The sequence below is a fragment of the Schistocerca piceifrons genome, chromosome 7 (genome assembly GCF_021461385.2).
Source record: "Schistocerca piceifrons isolate TAMUIC-IGC-003096 chromosome 7, iqSchPice1.1, whole genome shotgun sequence".
Taxonomy (NCBI): Eukaryota; Metazoa; Arthropoda; class Insecta; order Orthoptera; family Acrididae; genus Schistocerca; species Schistocerca piceifrons.
In genome coordinates, this window is record NC_060144.1 from 583,612,499 (window position 1) to 583,633,787 (window position 21,289).

A 21,289-nucleotide genomic window follows, 5' to 3' on the forward strand; every position below is an offset into this window, starting at 1 on the left:
ATTTCAACTTTTGGTGAAGTATAGCAGAAACCCCCAGCCAGTACCCGTGGTCTAGGCGTAGCGTCTTTGATTCATAATCAAAACGTCTTCGGTCCCGGGTTCGATCCCCGCCACTGCCAAAATTTTGATAAATAATCAGCATTGGCGGCCGAAGACTTCCGGCACAAGAAGTCGGCCTCATTCTGCCAACGGCCTTGTCAAAGAGGGCAGAGGAGCGGATAGAGGTTCAGGGCACTCTCTTGTCCTACGGGTGGGAAATTGCCCCCAAAGGCGGAAGAATCAGCAATGATCAACGACATGAGGATGCAGAAGGCAATGGAAACCACTGCATTAAAGACACGCAACGTGTATCCACAGGACATGTGGCCTGTATTTGAAGAAGTGTCATGATGATCTCTCCATTGGCAAAAGATTCCGGAATAGTCCCCCATTCGGATCTCCGAGAGGGGACTGCGAAGGGGGAGGTTACCATGAGAAAAAGATTGAATAATCAACGAAAGGATAACGTTCTACGAGTCGGGGCGTGGAATGTCAGAAGCTTGAACGTGGTAGGGAAACTAGAAAATCTGAAAAGGGAAATGCAAAGGCTCAATCTAGATATAGTAGGGGTCAGTGAAGTGAAGTGAAGTGGAAGGAAGACAAGGATTTCTGATCAGATGAGTATCGGGTAATATCAACAGCAGCAGAAAATGGTATAACAGGTGTAGGATTCGTTATGAATAGGAACGCTAACGCTATAGATACAGCAATAAGGAATAGCGCAGTAGGCAGTACAGTTGAAGAGGAATGGACATCTCTAAAAAGGGCCATCACAGAAGTTGGGAAGAAAAACATAGGTACAAAGAAGGTAGCTGCGAAGAAATCATGGGTAACAGGAGAAATACTTCAGTTGATTGATGAAAGGAGGAAGTACAAACATGTTCCGGGAAAATCAGGAATACAGAAATACAAGTCGCTGAGGAATGAAATAAATGGAAGTGCAGGGAAGCTAAGACGAAATGGCTGCAGGAAAAATGTGAAGACATCGAAAAAGATATGATTGTCGGAAGGACAGACTCAGCATACAGAAAAGTCAAAACAACCTTTGGTGACATTAAAAGCAACGGTGGTAACATTAAGAGTGCAACGGGAATTCCACTGTTAAATGCAGAGGAGAGAGCAGATAGGTGGAAAGACTACATTGAAAGCCTCTATGAGGGTGAAGATTTGTCTGATGTGATAGAAGAAGAAACAGGAGTCGATTTAGAAGAGATAGGGGATCCAGTATTAGAAACGGAATTTAAAAGAGCTTTGGAGGCCTTACGGTCAAATAAGGCAGAAGGGATAGATAACATTCCATCAGAATTTCTAAAATCATTGGGGGAAGTGGCAACAAAACGACTACTCACGTTGGTGTGTAGAATATATGAGTCTGGCGATATACCATCTGACTTTCGGAAAAGCATCATCCACACAATTCCGAAGACGGCAAGAGCTGACAAGTGCGAGAATTATCGCACAATCAGCTTAACAGCTCATGCATCGAAGCTGCTTACAAGAATAATATACAGAAGAATGGAAAAGAAAATTGAGAATGCGCTAGGTGACGATCAGTTTGGCTTTAGGAAAAGTAAAGGGACGAGAGAGGCAATTCTGACGTTACGGGTAATAATGGAAGCAATACTAAAGAAAAATCGGGACACTTTCATAGGATTTGTCGACCTGGAAAAAGCGTTCGACAATATAAAATGGTGCAAGCTGTTCGAGATTCTGAAAAAAGTAGGGGTAAGCTATAGGGAGAGACGGGTCATATACAATATGTACAACAACCAAGAGGGAATAATAAGAGTGGACGATCAAGAACGAAGTGCTCGTATTAAGAAGGATGTAAGACAAGGCTGTAGCCTTTCGCCCCTACTCTTCAATCTGTACATCGAGGAAGCAATGATGGAAATAAAAGAAAGGTTCAGGAGTGGAATTAAAATACAAGGTGAAAGGATATCAATGATACTATTCGCTGATGACATTGCTATCCTGAGCGAAAGTGAAGAAGAATTAAATGATCTGCTGAACGGAATGAACAGCCTAATGAGTACACAGTATGGTTTGAGAGTAAATCGGAGAAAACGAAGGTAATGAGAAGTAGTAGAAATGAGAACAGCGAGAAACTTAACATCAGGATCGATGGTCACGAAGTCAATGAAGTTAAGGAATTCTGCTACCTAGGCAGTAAAATAACAAATGACGGACGGAGCAAGGAGGACATCAAAAGCAGACTCGCTATGGCAAAAAAGGCATTTCTGGCCAAGAGAAGTCTACTAATATCAAATACCGGCCTTAATTTGAGGAAGAAATTTCTGAGGATGTACGTCTGGAGTACAGCATTGTATGGTAGTGAAACATGGACTGTGGGAAAACCGGAACAGAAGAGAATCGAAGCACTTGAGATGTGGTGCTATAGACGAATGTTGAAAATTAGGTGGACTGATAAGGTAAGAAATGAGGAGGTTCTACGCAGAACCGGAGAGGAAAGGAATATGTGGAAAACACTGATAAGGAGAAGGGACAGGATGATAGGACATCTGCTAAGACATGAGGGAATGACTTCCATGGTACTAGAGGGAGCTGTAGAGGGCAAAAGCTGTAGGGGAAGACAGAGATTGGAATACGTCAAGCAAATAATTGAGGACGTAGGTTGCAAGTGCTACTCTGAGATGAAGAGGTTAGTACAGGAAAGGAATTTGTGGCGGGCCGCATCAAACCAGTCAGTAGACTGATGACCAAAAAAAAAAAAAAAGCAGAAACCCACACTCTAAGAATAACGACATTGCAGCTGGAGAGGCTCCTATACCTCAGAGATACAGGCAACCGTACAGCAGGTGCAACAACAACGGAGGGGTATCTGTTGAGAGGCCAGACAAACGTGTGGTTCCTGAAGATGAGCAGCAGCCTTTTCAGTAGTTGCAGGGGCAACAGTCTGGATGATTGACTGATCTGGTCTTACAAATCAACCAAAACTGCGAATGGCTGAAAGCAAGGGGAACTACAGCTGTAATTTTTTCCCAGGGGAGGCAGCTCTACTCTACGGTTAAATGATGATGGCAGCCTCTTGGGTAAAATATTCCAGAGGTAAAATAGTCCCTCATTCGGATCTCTAGGCGGGGATTACTCAGGAGGATGTCGTCATCAGGAGAAACAAAACTGACGTTCCACGGATCGGAGCGTGTATTGTTAAATCCCTTAATCGCGCGAGTAGGTTAGGAAACTCAAAAAGGGAAATGGATCGCTTGAAGTCACATGTAGCGGAAATTAGTGAAGTTCGATGGCAAGTGCAACAGGACATCTGGCCAGATGAGCAATGGGTTGTAATTACAAAATCAAATAGGGTAATGCAGGAGTGAGTTTAATAATGAATAAAAAATACAAAGGCGGATAAGCTACTATGAATAGCATCGTGAACGCATTATTGTGGCCAAGATAGACACGAAGCCCATACCAACCGCAGCAATGCCAATTAGCTCCACAGATGACGAGGTGATAGAGGAAATGTATGATGAGATATAATAAATTATTCAGAGAGTTAAGGGAGACGAAAATTTAATAGTCATGGGGGCCTGGAATTCGATAGTAGGATAAGGAAGAGAAGGAAAAGTAATAGGTGAATATGGACTGGGAGAAAGGAATGAAAGAGGAAGCTGCCTGGTACACTTTTGCACAGATTGCAATTTAATCACAGAGTCACGAAAGAAGGCTGCATACATGGAACAGACCACGAGACACCATAAGGTTTCAGACTGGTTATTTATGATTAAACAGAGATTTTTGAACCTGATTTTAAATTGTAAGACCTTTCCTGGGGCAGATGTGGATTCTAACCACACTTTATTGGTTATGAACTGCAGATTAAAACTAAAAAAATTGGAGAAAAGTTGGAAAATGAGGAGCTGGGGCCTGGATAGGCTGAAACAATCAGAGGTTGTTGACAGTGTCAGGGGGAGCATTTGGTAACGATTGACAATAACATGGGAAAGGAATACAGTAAAAGACGAGTGACGAGTGGATAGCTTTGAGAGATGAAACAGTGAAGGCAGCAGAGCATCAAATAGGTAAAACGACAAGGCCTAATAGACATCCTCGGATAACACAGGAGATATTGAATTTAATTGATGAAAAGAGAAAGTATAAAAATACGGCCAATGAAGCAGGAGAAAAGGAATACAAACGACTAAAAAATGAGATTGACAGGAAGTGCAAAACAGATCAGCAGGAATGACTAGAGGATAAATGTAAGGATTTAAAAGCATATTTCACAAAGGGAAAAGTAGTTACCACCTACAGTAAAATTAAAGAGGCCTTTGGAGAAAAGACAGCAGCTACATGAATATCAAGATCTCAGAGGGAAAACCAGTACTAAAAAAAGAAGGGAAAACTGAAAGGTGTAACAAGTACGTAGAGAGTCTATACAAAGGAGATAAATCTGAAGTCAGTAGTTTAGAAATGGAAGGGGACGTCGATGAATATGATATGGGAGATACGATACTGCGAGAATAATCTGACAGAGCACTGAAAGACTTCAGTCGAAACAAGGCCCGTTAGAGCTACTGATAGCCTAGGGAGAGCCAACCATGACAAAACATTTCCAGCTGGTGAGCAACATGTGAGACAGGCTAAATACCCTCAGACTTTAAGAAGAATATAATAATCCTAATTCCAAAGAAAGCAGACGCTGGCAGGTATGAAAATTATCGAACTGTTAGTTTCATAAATCATTGTTGCAAAATAGTAACACGAATTCTTTACGGAAGCATGGAAAAACTGGTAGACGCCGACCTCGGGGAGGGTCAGTTTGGATTCCGGAGAAATGTAGGAACACACGAGGCATTACTGACCCTAGGACTTATCTTACAAGATAGGTTGAGGAAACGCAAACCTACGTTCATGGCATTTGTAGACTTAGAGAAACCTTTTGACAATGTTGACTGAAATACTCTCTTTGAAAGTCAGAAGGTAGCAGGCGTAAAATAAAGGGGGCGAAAGGATATTTACAATTCGCCCAGAAACCAGACTGCAGTTATAATAGTCGAAGGCCATGAAAGGGATGTAGTGGTTGAGAAGGGAGTGAGACAGGGTTGTAGCCTATCTTATGTTATGCAATATGTACGTTGAGCAAGCAGTAAAGGGAACAAAATAAAAATTTGGAGTAGGAATTAAAATTCAGGGAGAAGAAATAAAAACTTTGAGGTTTGCCGATGATATTGTAATTCTCTCAGAGATAGCAAAAGACTTGAGAAAGAACAGTTGAACGGAACGGACAGTGTCTTGAAAGGGAGGATATACGATGAACATAACAAACACGAAACAATGCTAATGGAATGTAGTAGAATTACATCTGGTGATACTGAGGGGATTAGGTTAAGAAACGATACACTGAAAGTAGTAGATAAGGTTTTTTTTATTCGGGTAGCAGAATAACTGATGGTGGACGAAGTAGAGAGGATGTAACATGTAGACTGGCAATGGCAAGAAAAGTAAGAAAAGAAATTTGCTAACATCGAATAAGAATTTAAGTCTTCTCTGAAAGTATTTGTACAGAGTGAAGCCAAGTATGGAAGTGAAACATAGATGTTAAGCAATTTAGACAAGATGAGAATAGAAGCTTTTGAAATGTGATGCTACAGATGAATGCTGAATATTAGGTGGGTAGATAACGTAACTAATAAGGAGGTAATGAACAGAATTGGACAGAAAAGAAATCTGTTGCACAATCTGGCTAGAAGAAGGGATAGAACGATAGGTCACATTCTGACAGAAGACGCAGTCCTCAATTTAGTACTAAAGTGTGGGGGATAAAAATCTTAGAGGGAGACCAAGAGATGAATGCAGTAAGCACATTGAGAAGGATGTAAGCTGTAGCAGTTATCCGGAGGTGAAGAGGCTTGCACAGGGTAGAGTAGCGTGGAGAGCTGCATCAAACCAGTCTCAGGACTGAAAACCACAACAACAACATAGCAGAGATACGTTTTCTGCTACTGTGGACGTTTCGGCTGAAATGACAGTAACGTTCAATTGCGTCATACCAACATCTTTCTTTCCGTGGACCATTCATGAATCGAATACGAAGAGAGGGGCGGGAGTTGGAGGTTGAAATGATCCTGGTACAATGTGCTCCCTCCGTCACAGGCTGCACTGTAACTTGCAGACATATACGAGTAGATTAAGTCGCGAAAGAGATGTCCGTCTCTCCCACCTCCGTGCGATGCGCCACACTTGCGGTTTTGCTGCTCAAAGTAATTATGTCACTATCAGGCAAGGAGAAATTTATTGGCAGACTCATATCTACTTCCTACCTCCTGTATTTGAGAAACTGTTTTGGTAAGGATTTGCAACCTCGCTTTCACATGCGAGGTTACGTTAAATAACCTCACATTCTACACAACTGATTTGAGCGCTGATATTCCACGTCCGACTACTGGGCCCGGCAGTAACATATTTTTCCAAATGACTCGGTGGATGCTTGAAGGTAACGGTATCATAACAATCGAAAATTACGTGTCAGTTGTTAGAGTAAGATTGTCACGCAAAACAACCTCATGCACGTCATCGAAATATACCATCCCTCCTCATCATCAACACGATGCTGGTCTACTAGGTCACTGTCGATGGAACACACGTGGTGTGCAGCCGTCTCGCCAACAGCCCGGGCTTCCTGTCAGAGAACAAAATTACAACCCTCAATGCAGCTGCGCCAAGTGCCTTCTCTCCGCCATCAATTCGACTTCAACAATGTTTCACAGACAATCGCTTTGGAAAGTATAGGAGAATTGGACGCAAGGTGGAAGGAACGCGAGTGTAGCGTAACGATTCGACAGTTAGGGCAGCAGTTCAGTGACCCCGGCGCCGAGTAACGAGCACAACCTCCTGGCCACGAGGCGAGGCACCTGCCGACAGCGGTATCTCACGAGCTACGCCCCCGCGCTAACTGATGGCTGGGGGCGGGGCAGCCGCGCGCTCGCCTCCCAGGGTGGCTCCAGCTCCCTGTGGACACCGCAGCGTTGGCCGCGCACGCTGTAAAACACCTGCTAGCGCGTCACTACCGTTCTCTGAAGTACCGTGACTGGTTTGATGCATCTCTCCACGTTGGTGTATTCAGTGCAAACCTGTTCGTACATCCAACTGAAGCCGCTTACTGTATTTAAGACTTGGTTACCCCCCGCCCTCCAAATTCTACCCCCCACACACTTCTCTCCATCAACAAACTGATGATTCCTTGACGGCTCTCGAAAGAACCCTTCTTTTATTCAAGTTGTGTCATAAATTTCTTTTTCCCCATTTCAATTCAGTAACTCCTCATTAGTTATTCGATGTACACTTCTGACTTCAGCATTCTCCTATAAAAACCATACTTCGAAAACTTCAATTCTCTGTCCGAACTGTCCATCGTCCGTATTTCACTTCCATACAAGACAACAGTCAAAACATACACCTTCAGTAAAGACTTCCTAATACTTAAATTTATATTCGATGTTAAAAAATTTCTCTTCTCCATAAACCATTTTTTGCCATTGCGAGCCTACATTTTATATCCTCCCTACTTCGACCATTATCAGTTATTTTGCTGTTCAAATAGAAAAATTCATCTACCACTTTTAGTGCCACACTTCCTTAACTCCCTCGGTATGGTATGATTTACTTTGCCTACATTCCATTACCCTTCTTTCAAATTTATTCGTGTTCATCTTATATCCTTTAGAGACAATGTCCATTGCGTTCAACTGCTCTTCCAAGTCCTTTTCGGTATCTGGCGGAATTAAAATGCCTGTGGGAAATCTCACAGTTTCCAGAATGAGATTTTCACTCTGCTGCGGAGTGTGCGCTGATATGAAACTTCCTGGCAGATTAAAACTGTGTCCCCGACCGAGACTCGAACTCGGGACCCTTGCCTTTCGCGGGCAAGTGCTCTACCAACTGAGCTACCGAAGCACGACTCACGCCCGGCACTCATTCCTTTACTTCTGCCAGTACCTCGTCTCCTACCTTCCAAACTTGACAGAAGCTCTCCTGCGAACCTTGCAGAACTAGCACTCCTGAAAGAAAGGATATTGCGGAGACATGGCTTAGCCACAGTTTCAATCTCACAGTTATTTCATCTTCCTGAACTTCAACCCGCTTTCCAAATTTTTCCTTGGCTCCCTTCACTGCTCGTTCACTGCACAAATTGAATAACATCGACAAAAGTCTACAACCCTGTCACACTCCCTTCTCAGTTACTTCTTCATTTCGAGTCCTTTGACTACTACAACTGCGGTGTGGTTTCTGTAAAAGTTGTAAACAACCTTCCAGGTCCTGTATTGTATCACCGGTGCCTTCAAAATGTCAATATACCTGGTACCTTCAAAATGACGAAGAGTGTGATCCAGTTGACATCGTGGAAAGCTCTCTCTAAATCTGCAAATTCTGTTAACCTAGGTTTGCTCGTCTTTTATATCTACTCAGATATTCCTCAAGCTACCGCACGGTACGTGGCTGAGAGAGGGTACCCTGTACCACAACTCGTCATTTCCTTTCCTGTTCCACTCGTAAAAAGAGCGGGGGAAGAAACGACATTCTATAAGCCACCATACGACCCTTAATTTCTCTCTGTCATTGTCAATGAAATTCACCAACATCCGTGTATCTTAAGATGATATTTTATTTTATGTTGGAGGCTTTCAGTGTCAGCATTTCACTATGCTGCCCTCAGGCCCCATATGCATCTCTCCAAATAAACGAAAATGTCCATGATGGACCAGCAGAGCCTTAATTTCTCGCTTCTTATCTTCGTGGTCCTTACCTGAAATGTACATTGGCGGCAGCGTAATCGTTTGTCAGTCAGTTTCAAATGCCGGTTCTCTACATTCTCCCAATAGTGTTTCTCGAAAAGAACGTCGCCTTCCTCCAGGATTCCAATTTTAGTTCTTGAAGCATCTCCGAAACACTAACGTGTTGTGTGAACCTACTGGTAACAAACCTAGCAGCCCGATGTCTTCCTGCCATCCGACCTGATACGGATCCCAAACACTCGAGCAGTACTAAAGAATAGGTCCTATATGCGGTCTCCTTCACAGGTGAACCGCTCTTTCCAAAAATTCTCCGAATAAACCGAAGTCGACCATTCCCCTTCCCCGCCACAGTTCTCAAACGTCCGCTTCATTTCATATCGCTTTGCAACGTCGCGCTTGTTGTGTCAAGCAGGACACTAGTCATATTGTATCCGAACTTTACAGGTTTGTACTTCCAATTCATCCGCATAACTTACATTTTTCTACATTAAAAGCCAACTGCTATTCATCAACCTATCTTCAACATGAGCCGCAGGGTCTGTATTGCCCTGCGTGTCCTTTACTCCTTCGGAGACCAAATTGATTTTTCCCAAGGTCGCTTCTACAAGATTTTCCATTCTTCTATAAATAATTCGTGTCACTATTTTGTAAGGAACACTTACCTCTGATGGTTTTGTAGCATTCAGAACTGCCAGCACGTATCTTCTTTGAAACTGTAATTATTACATGACTCTTGTTGACTCGGGGTATTTCGCCTGTCTCATATGTCTTGCATACGAGACAGAGTAGTTTCGTCACGGCTGACTCTCTCAAGAATGTTTAAACTCGACCCTTCTTTGCTTAGCGCTGGCTACACAGCCCAGCTCTTGATCAAATTACTTACGGGAATGCAGTCGGGCTAACACCTCATCATCCCACAGTATTTCGACAGATAAACACTACATATTTCTCAAGGCACAAATGCCCCTCACCCATAGGTAAAAGAGAAACACAGGCAGGTTATAAACAGTGCGTCCCATAATTTCTGGCACTACTTGCCATTGAGGACAGGTTGGACTTTGGGGAAGAACGTGGAGAGCATTTGGTCTGCTGCGGTGAAAGCAAGTGCATGTGGGGGAGTTGGAGATCTCTTTTCCCTCTTTTGGCCAAAACCTGATGTCCAAGAACGGTACTGTGGGCCGGAAAACAACGCCAAAGAATAGAATTCTGACCCAGAATTAGAGCAATCGATTGCGCTTACAGAAAAGGAAAGTGAAGACAATATTGTAGAAAGGGATGAGAAAGTGGATGAAAACGAGATGGAGGATGCGATACTGCAAGATGAATTTGACCGAGTACTTAAAGACCTGGAGTACACGACAATCCTTTAGAATTATCAGTCATGTATGCACAATAGTAACAGGAACGGTGTTCAGAAGAGTCGAACCGTTGGTGGAAACCGACATGGGGGAAGATCAGTTTCCTCTACGTTGTCTAAACGTTCGATAGAGCGGATGAAGCTCGAGTGAGTTTTTAATTTCATGCTGTTGCTTTTCTTTTCTGCAAGGGTTTCTTTGATTTTTATACGCGGCACCTAGCTTTCTTACGGGCGTGTACACTGGTACATCCTTGCACATTGCTCTAGCCATTTACGCCCTTTTGCCCTTTACGTCGGTCTCGTTTGTTTAACCACCCACAACCACGAACGACTCGGCTGGCAGGTGTGCAGCAGGAGAACGCATCTGCATACACGCGGCGCGGCGGCCGAGGCCGCCTCTGCAATCGGCCATCGCGGCGCTACGTGGCGAGAGCCCAAACGTATGGTTAGCGGCGCGCCTGACGGATGGGGGCGGCGCGCCTTAATTGCCGGGTTTCGTTCACCGATACTAAGTTACGGACCATCGCGCCGGAGTTAAAGTGAAATTACCGGCGAGCGGTCAGGTGGGAAGGCTCGTGATTTACGCGAGCGCAGCGCAGAGCGGCCGCTGGCGACAGCCGCTGGCGCCAGCGCCGGCGCCAGCGATCGCGGCCGCTCCCCGCGTCCACCTGCTGCACGCACGGAGCGAGGGGGGGACGACAACGGGACGGAACGCCGCGTCACTGTCGAGTAGTGTTGTGTTGTGTTGTGTTAACACTACACGGAACGTCAGCACGTCGCTACGCTTACACCAGTATTTATTAATAGTAAACTGAGGTTAGGATATACAACCTAGGGCTTTCCTAGTTTCACTCGCAGCAATTTAATCTATAAAATGGCTCTCAGCACTATGGGACTTAACATCTGAGGTCACCAGTCCCCTGGATTTAGAACTACCTAAACCTAATCAACCTAAGGACATTACACAAATCTATGCCCGAGGCAGGATTCGAAACTGCGACGATGACCACACTCGACTTTCATTAACAATGTCGTTCAGCTTACGAACTCCTGATGGCCTCATCTTACGACCTCCTGAAGGCCGATGTATGATGAACTGACACTTAATTAAGAATTCTTGGCAAGAGTGGCATGCCTGTGATAAATCTTCAATGCACTGTTGCCTTGGAACGACGTACAGGCAAGTTATAATATCAAAACAACGAAATACGGCGAGACGTCACTTCTCAGCTTGGTGGACTGCTATCGTGTCTGGGCCTGACACTACCTAGTCCCATACCACCTGTGAGAAAAGTCGGATTATAATATCACAACTGAGGAATTGCAGTGACAGAATTTATTAATGGCCGCTGCAAAATTCACAGAACATGTCCTTGTCAAAGCTTGCATGGTAAAGTGATGATAAGTGAAATAAGAGGGTAGGTGTCGACCAAAGATTTCCAAACATCGACATATATTTGCTACAGAAAATCTATACATACAAACACATCGCCAATATTTATAACGCAATACACACAGCCCTTTCGCGGTATCCGTTGTGTTTTGTTTTCTTTCTCAGTATCAAATAACGTCAAAAATAACTGTACTTTTGTCCTTCAACACAGATGACATACTCACCGTTTAATAAAGATTAGTTAGTGGAAATTGTTTCACTTCCTAAAATTCTTTTTGTGCGCAGTATATCCTTTTTCTGTGTCCAGACACTGTAAAACCTAAATAGCTTTCCGCTTTACGAGATTTGCCCTCTTTTGTGGAAGGAAGGCGTTGGGAAGTATAACCGAGTCCACGTGTCACGAAAACAAAGCAAACAATGACGTAAAGAATAAGATGACACAGAAGCCTAAATCCACTACCACATGATACGTCAGAGGGGCGACAACAGGTTAGCAGACGACTCCCGCCCTCACCCTCGTCAGCGTCCTAACTTTCTTCCCAAGAGTCACTGCCATCTACGTCCCGTCCCGCCCCGTATGAAGGCAGCTATTCGAAATACATTACGAAATGTTCTGGCACTCCGTTCCGCGTGAACAGACTTAAAATCCTCCCACTGCACGGGAGCAGACCAATCGCTCGTCGACATCGGGACTGGAAGCAGGTTGCCCATTATCGACATCCAGGAGGAACAAAAACTCGATTTTAAACATTTCATGTAGACACTGATCGACACTATAGGTTTATAAGTACTGTAATATGTATAACTAAAATTAAAATGAATAATTTTTTGTTACATTTGCATGTTAATTAAGTTTCCCATGCCGAATGTGTATAGTCCTGTAAGGCATCTGGCCTATCGAACGCAAAATAAAATAAACTGACCGAATTTAAAAATTTTAAATTCTGATATAATCTACTTATTAAGCTCTATGATCTTATGTGAAAAGCTTAACACAGAAAGGAAAGTATTGCAATAATAACCTGTGTGTACGTCTTGTGGCAAATACACAGTCTACATTCAAAATTCAAATGGTTCAAATGGCTCTGAGCACTACGGGACTTAACATCTAAGGTCATCAGTCCCCTAGAACTTAGAACTACTTAAACCTAACTAACCTAAGGACATCACAAACATCCATGCCCGAGGCAGGGTTCGAACCTGCGACCGTAGCGGTCGCACGGTTCCGGACTGTAGCGCCTAGAACCGCGAGACCACTCCGGCAGGCAGTCTACATTCATCCAGTTTTTGAGAATGACAGCACACAGTGACTTGCAACGAACTTTATACGTAATTTCAAATCTTTATGAAATTTCTTCTCACCGACAGCCCGACATTCTCGCCGGTCACGTGGCAAAACTTCAGAATCAGGAATAACGCTGCGCTGTAAGGTGGACTGCGGGGCATCGACATAGATGTAGATGTAAACGTTTGAATTTCTCACTTCTTTACTACTGACCTATTTGCAACACATTTTGCTGACAGTATCCATATATACCACTGAATCTACGTGCAAAATTATATCATTGTACGACACTCAGTACCGGAGACATGAGGCCATAAACACTGAGATGCGTGAAGAACCAGGTTTTCCTTAAATTACCCTGCACAAATTACCCAGAATATATTCATCCAGTGTTTGATAATGGAAGCACTTACCGACTACCAACAAACTTCAAACACAATTTCATACCTTCTCTAAACTTTTTTGTCTCTTGCGTTCTTAACGTCACATATTTAACACACAAACTAATTTGTAAAGTAATCAGAAGTTTGAATCTGTTTTACACATGGGAGTTCGGTTCCTTGAAGAATCGGGGTTTATTGGTATCTCTCTACTGAACTGTTTATCCCTTCAACATTCAGTTTTTCTGTAATTTGTTCATTCCTAATCCGCGCTTGGCGTGTGCAGCCTTTCACTGCTCTTACAAGTCCCATTTCAGCTTCCCGTATTTTGTTGTTGCATGTTTGTGGGAACGCAGGTTTCACTGTGTGTGACTTTTTCTGTGGGGACACATTAAAGATCTGGTTTATGTACCGCCTTTACCACGTGATGTAGCAGAGCTCCGGGAGAGGATACGGGAAGTGACTGCCACAGTCGACGATGCCGTGGTCAATTGATTTAAACAATAACAATCGTTTTATTAATTAAGATTTCCATATCGTATTCTTGCCCGCCGGATGCAGCTTATGTACAGGTTTTAAACTTAACACTTGTTCCAAGTTCAGTATTAACAAAACTGCGATAAATGGCGTTTTCCCATGCTTAGTGGCAAACGTAATGCGAAACAAGACTTAGGAACAATCGTTTTCCGAAGGGGACATTGCGGTAATCAACAACAACGAAGTATTTCATTTTAGTCCAGCAGATTTTGAGAATGATAAGTCTGAAACTGTTTTCTCTTTCACCAGACTAATCGCCTATAACTTGGCAGATCTGGGAAATGGATGAGACAGAGGGTACCGCTTCTCCACAGTGTCTGGTTTGCTTATCAGAGACACGGTTGCCAACCACGATGCACCGCAATCCGGTACTTCTTTTGAAATTCGCTTAAATATGTGTCATTTTTGGTAAGCGCTCATCATTTTTGGTACACGCTTAAATAATTGAAAATTACGATTATTCTCGCCATATTAATGAATATAATGAACTAATTACTACTATTATTTGTCATCAGTTCGTAACCGCATTGAAGAACACAGGATAGTGTTAATTTATTCACACTAAGAAAGCTGTTAAACTCAAAGTCTCTCTCTCTCTCTCTCTCTCTCTCTCTCTCTCTCTCTCTGCCGCTTCAACCGCACGCGAGCTATGTGCCGGACATCCATCATGTTGGAAGTACATCGCCATTCTGTCACGCAGTGAAACATCTTGTAGCAACATCGGTAAAACATTACGTAGGAAATCACCATACATTGCACCATTTAGATTGCCATCGATAAAATGGGGGCCAATTATCCTTCCTCCCATAATGCTGCACCATACATTAACCCGCCAAGGTCGCTGATGTTTCACTTGCAGCCATCGTGGATATTCCGTTGCCCAGTAGTGCATATTATGTCGGTTTACGTTTCCGCTGTTGGTGAATGACGCTTCGTCGCTAAATAGAACGCGTGCAAAAAATGTCATCGTCCCGTAATTTCTCTTGTGCCCAGTGGCAGGACTGTACACGACGTTCAAAGTCGTCGCCATGCAATTCCTAGTTCATAGAAATATGGTACGGGTGCAATCGATGTTGATGTAGCATTCTCAGCACCGACGTTTTTGAGATTCCCGATTCTCGCGCAATTTGTCTGCTACTGATGTGCGGATTAGCCGCGACAGCAGCTAAAACACCTACTTGGGCATCATCATTTGTTGCAGGTCGTGGTTGACGTTTCACATGTGGCTGAACACTTCCTGTTTCCTTAAGTAACGTAACCATCCGGCGAACGGTCCGGACACTTGGATGATGTCATCCAGGATACCGAGCAGCATACGTAGCACACGCCCTTTGGGCATTTTGACTACAACAGCCATACATCAACACGATATCGACATTTCCCGCAATTGGTAAACGGTCCATTTTAACACGGGTAATGTATCACGAAGCAAATACCGTCCGCACTGGTGGAATGTTACGTGACATTTTCAACAACTTGTATTGAGACTGTGTTGAAATTGTAAGGCATTCGCTGATATTGCGTTTCAACCCAAAACTAGTTACTTTCTGCTCATAATTTGCTACATCTAAATCATATTTTGCCACGTTTATGACGTACTCATTGAAGCACTCAGACAAACGATAGAGGCGGCATTACCACGGGCTTCACGGAGGCAAGAGAATAGTGAAGCGATTGTCATCATCGTCCGTACTGCACAGAGATGACAGAGCGAGTAAAGGAGAAGCCTAAACGGCACTGAGCGCCTCAATGGTGGCGCTGATCGTACCGTGTTTACACGCCGTAACTGACGTGCCAAGAGTTCGGTAGCGGCGGGAGCGTTCCCTGGGCAAGTCAGGCTTGTTAGAAACGATGGGAGGGGTAGGGGGGGGGGGGGGGGTAGCTGACAGCTGTCTGTCTGGCCGGCGACTGCTGTAATTACGTGGCGGCCAGCCGGGACGGCAGAGCCACGCAACGCCTATCATTTACACGGCACGCTCGGCCGCGTTCCCTGTGTAAATATATACATAGCGGGGCCGCAGCTGACTCTCCGATCCTCTGCCATTCCCTCCGCTTCTCACATTCGTGACTGTCTCAACTGAAATACCGCAAGGCAATTACCGTAATGGAACGAAATTTGCTGAAATTCACTCTCACGAATTGTAAGCAGAAAGTTACTTTATAGGGTCACATAACGGGAAATGAACTTGCGTGTGACACTGGGCAGTTTATCAAGAATCCATACTTCAGCTGATTTTTTCTTAACGTCTGTTGTTTCCTTGGATTCAGGACCTAACTCATCTATACAGTGAATGAAAATTCTCGTTATCTACACATGGGTAATCACTGATTATAAACATTTGTCTAATATTACAAATGCGGTCAACTTCTATTCTTCGTTGTCACTTGTGTTAATATTAATATACATCACTAGTGTGGGATAGGCAAAAGTAGTTTTCTGTACTTGAGGCTGCGGTTCCTTTTCCTTCTTCAACGTGATAGCTTTATAGTTAATTTTGCTATGTTAAAAATGCGTGAGTAAGCAAATTCGGTGTAATGACATTCTGTTGATAACTCACAGTACAGATTCAGTGCCAAACAGCTTTTTCTGTTTTGTTAATGCTTCGTCTCGTCCCATACTCCTGAAATCTTCAAATGGTTCAAATGGGTCTGAACACTATGGGACTTAACTTCTAAGCTCATCAGTCCGCTATAACTTAGAACTACTTAAACCTAACTAACCTAAGGACATCACACACATCCATGCCCGAGGTAGGATTCGAACCTGCGACCGTAGCAGTCGCGCGGTTCCGGACTGTAGTGCCTAGAACCGCTAGATCACCGCGGCCGGCCCTGAAATCTTCCTTCATACTCGGATCTACAGTGAAGCGCCAAAGAGACTGGTACAGATTTGCGTATACAGAGATATATAAACATGCAGAATAGGGTGCTACGGTCGGCAACGCCTATATAAGACAAGTGTGTGGCGCAGTTGTCAGATCGGTTACTGTTGCTGAAATGGCAGGTATTTAACTGAGATTGTACGTGGTGTTACAGTCGCCGCACGGGCGATGGGACACAGCATCTCTGAGGAAGCGATGGAGTGCGGATTTTCCCGTACGACCACTTCAGGAGTGTACCTGGACCATCAACAAGAATCAGCGTGCGAACCATTCGACGAAGCATCAACAATATGGGCTTTCTGAGCCGAAGGCCCACTCGTGTACCCTCGATAACGACGCAAAGCAGACGTCTGCACTAATTTCTTCCTGTTTAACTGTCGCCATTGTCACCCGCCAGCTGAGTAACTAGCCGATCAATACAAATCGATTTCATTCGGGTTCCAATGGTGAAGACACGGGCGTTTGTAAGAAACGTTAGTTCTTTCTTTTCCACAAATAATATTTTTAACTGCTGGAGTCTGAAATTAATTTGTAATTTAAAATCTATCACGAAACTGGGCAAAATACTATTCCAGTTACGGTAACTAAATAGAGTAGCATTCATAATGGCGGACCGGAGAAAGAAAATGTTACCATAGTCTAACTAGACTGTGATGTTACTGTCAAGAAAATTATATTCTAACCTTCTTGGTTATTGCAGTATTAGCACAGAGCCTGTGGTATCAGTTAACAGTTGGAGCGTCTGTGGAAACATCTCACAATCAGCCTCGCTTGTAAACTGTAGCAGTTGCCCAAATAGTACTATGGAACAGGAAGCTGGCTGAAACCAGATCGCCGGCCGCTTGTGGCCGAGCGGTTCTAGGCGCTTCAATCTGGAACCGCACGACCGCTACGGTCGCAGGTTCGAATCCTGCCTCGGGCATGGATGTGTGTGATGTCCTTAGGTTAGTTAGGTTTAAGTAGTTCTAAGTTCTAGGGGACAGATGACCTGAGATGTTAAGTCCCATAGTGCTCACAGCCATTTGAACCATTTTTTGAAACCAGATCTGAAAAGCAATGAAATTCTAAATTCCGACTGGAATTTTATCCCAATGATAGACTCAAAGCTTGGAGATTTATAGCCGTAAACATACGATGTTATCAGTGAATGAGACTGTGAGACTCAAGTGATTAAGATGCGTACTACAGACAGCGAATCTATTCTAAAGCTCATATCTGAAAATTATCTTGAGCAGCTAATCATAGAACTGACGCGTAAATATAACATTGTAGATCTAATGGTCACCAACAGACCCGACTGTTTTTACTCGGTGGACAATAGGGAATCAGGGATCCTATCCGTTGCAACATCACTTCTTACGGCTATAAATAGGAATGTAAAGGTAGATAAGACGATATTTTTGCTTAGAAAGATCGACGAGAACTGGATTTCGGGAGTGGTAAACATGAAAAATTTATCACCAGGACCGATTACGTTGAGCATTAATGGGTGAAGGTCAACAGTACTTTAGAAAGACGTGTGCAGACGTGAAAGATCCATCGTGGTTCGACAGCTCTAAAAAAGCTGCTACGAAAATAAAGAGAATTTAAATGTAGCCACAGCCTGACATACAAACACAAACCGATCTAAGCCGAAATTAGTGAAGCCCTCCCAATGAATTTGGAGTTAAAATGCACTCTACTAATCTGTCTAACCTGACAGAATATCCTAAGAAGTTTCGGTCTTACGTTAAATTAGTAAACGGATTGTGGCTTTCTGTCGAGGCACTCAGTGACACTGAAATAGATGACGATAGTGAGAAGGACAAAATACTGAACGTCTTTTTCCAAAATTGGTTCTCTGTGGAAGATCACACTGTAGTTCCTCTATTAAATTGTTGCATGAACGTCAAAATGAAAGGTATCAAAATAAGTGACCATGAGACACAGAAGCAATGGAATCTCTCAACAGAGAAAAGAACGCTCGACTGAAAAGATACCAGTATGATTCTCATGAGACAGAGAACCAATGCCATCTTTCAACAGAGAAAAGACCGCTGGATTGAAAGGATACCAGTATGATTCTCCACAGAGTATGTGAAAATACGTGCTCCTCTTCTAGCATGGTTGTACTGTAGGACACTGGGGGAAATAAGCATTTTTATGACTGGAAAACATACATACCTCTGACAGTGTGTTGCAGAATTTCGGCACCTGTTTAAATTACGACATTTATGGAGACTGAAAATCTCATCTGTGGGAATCAACATGGCTTTCAGAAACAATGGTCTTGTGAAACCCAGCTTGTTCTGTTCGTTCACAAGACCCAGGAAATACACTCCTGGAAATTGAAATAAGAACACCGTGAATTCATTGTCCCAGGAAGGGGAAACTTTATTGACACATTCCTGGGGTCAGATACATCACATGATCACACTGACAGAACCACAGGCACATAGACACAGGCAACAGAGCATGCACAATGTCGGCACTAGTACAGTGTATATCCACCTTTCGCAGCAATGCAGGCTGCTATTCTCCCATGGAGACGATCGTAGAGATGCTGGATGTAGTCCTGTGGAACGGCTTGCCATGCCATTTCCACCTGGCGCCTCAGTTGGACCAGCGTTCGTGCTGGACGTGCAGACCGCGTGAGACGACGCTTCATCCAGTCCCAAACATGCTCAATGGGGGACAGATCCGGAGATCTTGCTGGCCAGGGTAGTTGACTTACACCTTCTAGAGCACGTTGGGTGGCACGGGATACATGCGGACGTGCATTGTCCTGTTGGAACAGCAAGTTCCCTTGCCGGTCTAGGAATGGTAGAACGATGGGTTCGATGACGGTTTGGATGTACCGTGCACTATTCAGTGTCCCCTCGACGATCACCAGTGGTGTACGGCCAGTGTAGGAGATCGCTCCCCACACCATGATGCCGGGTGTTGGCCCTGTGTGCCTCGGTCGTATGCAGTCCTGATTGTGGCGCTCACCTGCACGGCGCCAAACACGCATACGACCATCATTGGCACCAAGGCAGAAGCGACTCTCATCGCTGAAGACGACACGTCTCCATTCGTCCCTCCATTCACGCCTGTCGCGACACCACTGGAGGCGGGCTGCACGATGTTGGGGCGTGAGCGGAAGACGGCCTAACGGTGTGCGGGACCGTAGCCCAGCTTCATGGAGACGGTTGCGAATGGTCCTCGCCGATACCCCAGGAGCAACAGTGTCCCTAATTTGCTGGGAAGTGGCGGTGCGGTCCCCTACGGCACTGCGTAGGATCCTACGGTCTTGGCGTTCATCCGTGCGTCGCTGCGGTCCGGTCCCAGGTCGACGGGCACGTGCACCTTCCGCCGACCACTGGCGACAACATCGATGTACTGTGGAGACCTCACGCCCCACGTGTTGAGCAATTCGGCGGTACGTCCACCCGGTCTCCCGCATGCCCACTATACGCCCTCGCTCAAAGTCCGTCAACTGCACATACGGTTCACGTCCACGCTGTCGCGGCATGCTACCAGTGTTAAAGACTGCGATGGAGCTCCGTATGCCACGGCAAACTGGCTGACACTGACGGCGGTGCACAAATGCTGCGCCATTCGACGGTCCTGGTGTGTCCGCTGTGCCGTGCGTGTGATCATTGCTTGTACAGCCCTCTCGCAGTGTCCGGAGCAAGTATGGTGGGTCTGACACACCGATGTCAATGTGTTCTTTTTTCCATTTCCAGGAGTGTAGTAGCTACTGGCATCCAGGTTAATACCGTGTTCCCGGAATATCAGTCCAGCGGTGTGACAGGACAGAGTATGTCATTCTCAATGGAAAGAAATCCTCCAAAGGACTGTTATAGGACCACTCCTCTCCCCAATATATATAAATGACCCAGCCGAAAATATTAGAAATTCCGAGAGGCTTTTCGTGGACGATGCTGTTGCTGCAATGCGAGAAAATGTAGTGAAATGCAGAAAGACCTGCAAGGGATCGATGCTTAATGCAGCGATTGGCACTTGTCCTTCATTGTAAATAAATGTAACAACACTGCACATCAATAGGCAGAAAGAACCACCAATGCATGATCACACAATTGCAAAACAATCACTGGAAGCAATCACATCCACAAAATATCTATGAATACGTGTTGGAGATATTTAAAGTGGAATGATCACATAAAACTAATATCAGGCAAGGCAGATGAGATGCCAAGCTGTTAAAACCAACCGCAAAAATGAGAATGCTGCGTTGTGCTGTGCTGTCCAGATGTGTGGTTTCAGCCAGCCGGAGTGGCCGAGCGGTTCTAGGCGCTACAGCGCTGCAGTCTGGAACAGCGCGACCGCTACGGTCGCAGGTCCGAATCCTGCCTCGGGCATGGATGTGTGTGTATCCTTAGGTTAGTTAGGTTTAAGTAGTTCTAAGTTCTAGGGAGCTGATGACCTAAGAAGTTGTCCCATAGTGCTCAGAGCCATTTGAATTTTGTGTGGTCTCATTTTTTCTCACAGCCTGTTTCAACTATGACAGCAGGGCATTAGACAAATTGTTTCTCACATATACAGTATATTCTTTCTCCTTTCATACAATTTCAAACAAAAACTGTAAACACAACAATGTGCTGTTTTGTTTTCTCCCTCACAGAAAATAGGAAGCCTGAGATCATGTCTTATGGCTTATGTTAGAATACTATTA

The 21,289-nt window shown here is 44.4% G+C and overlaps 1 protein-coding gene and 1 non-coding gene across 2 annotated transcripts in view; both read right to left on the reverse strand.

The window, feature by feature from the left end:
* Positions 1 to 21,289, reverse strand: part of LOC124804992 (neurobeachin) — a 1,009,542-nt gene that overhangs the window by 721,715 nt on the left and 266,538 nt on the right. The window lies entirely within an intron of this gene.
* On the reverse strand, positions 7,885 to 7,959 carry Trnas-cga. The gene has a single exon. It is a non-coding gene; the product is annotated as a tRNA-Ser (tRNA).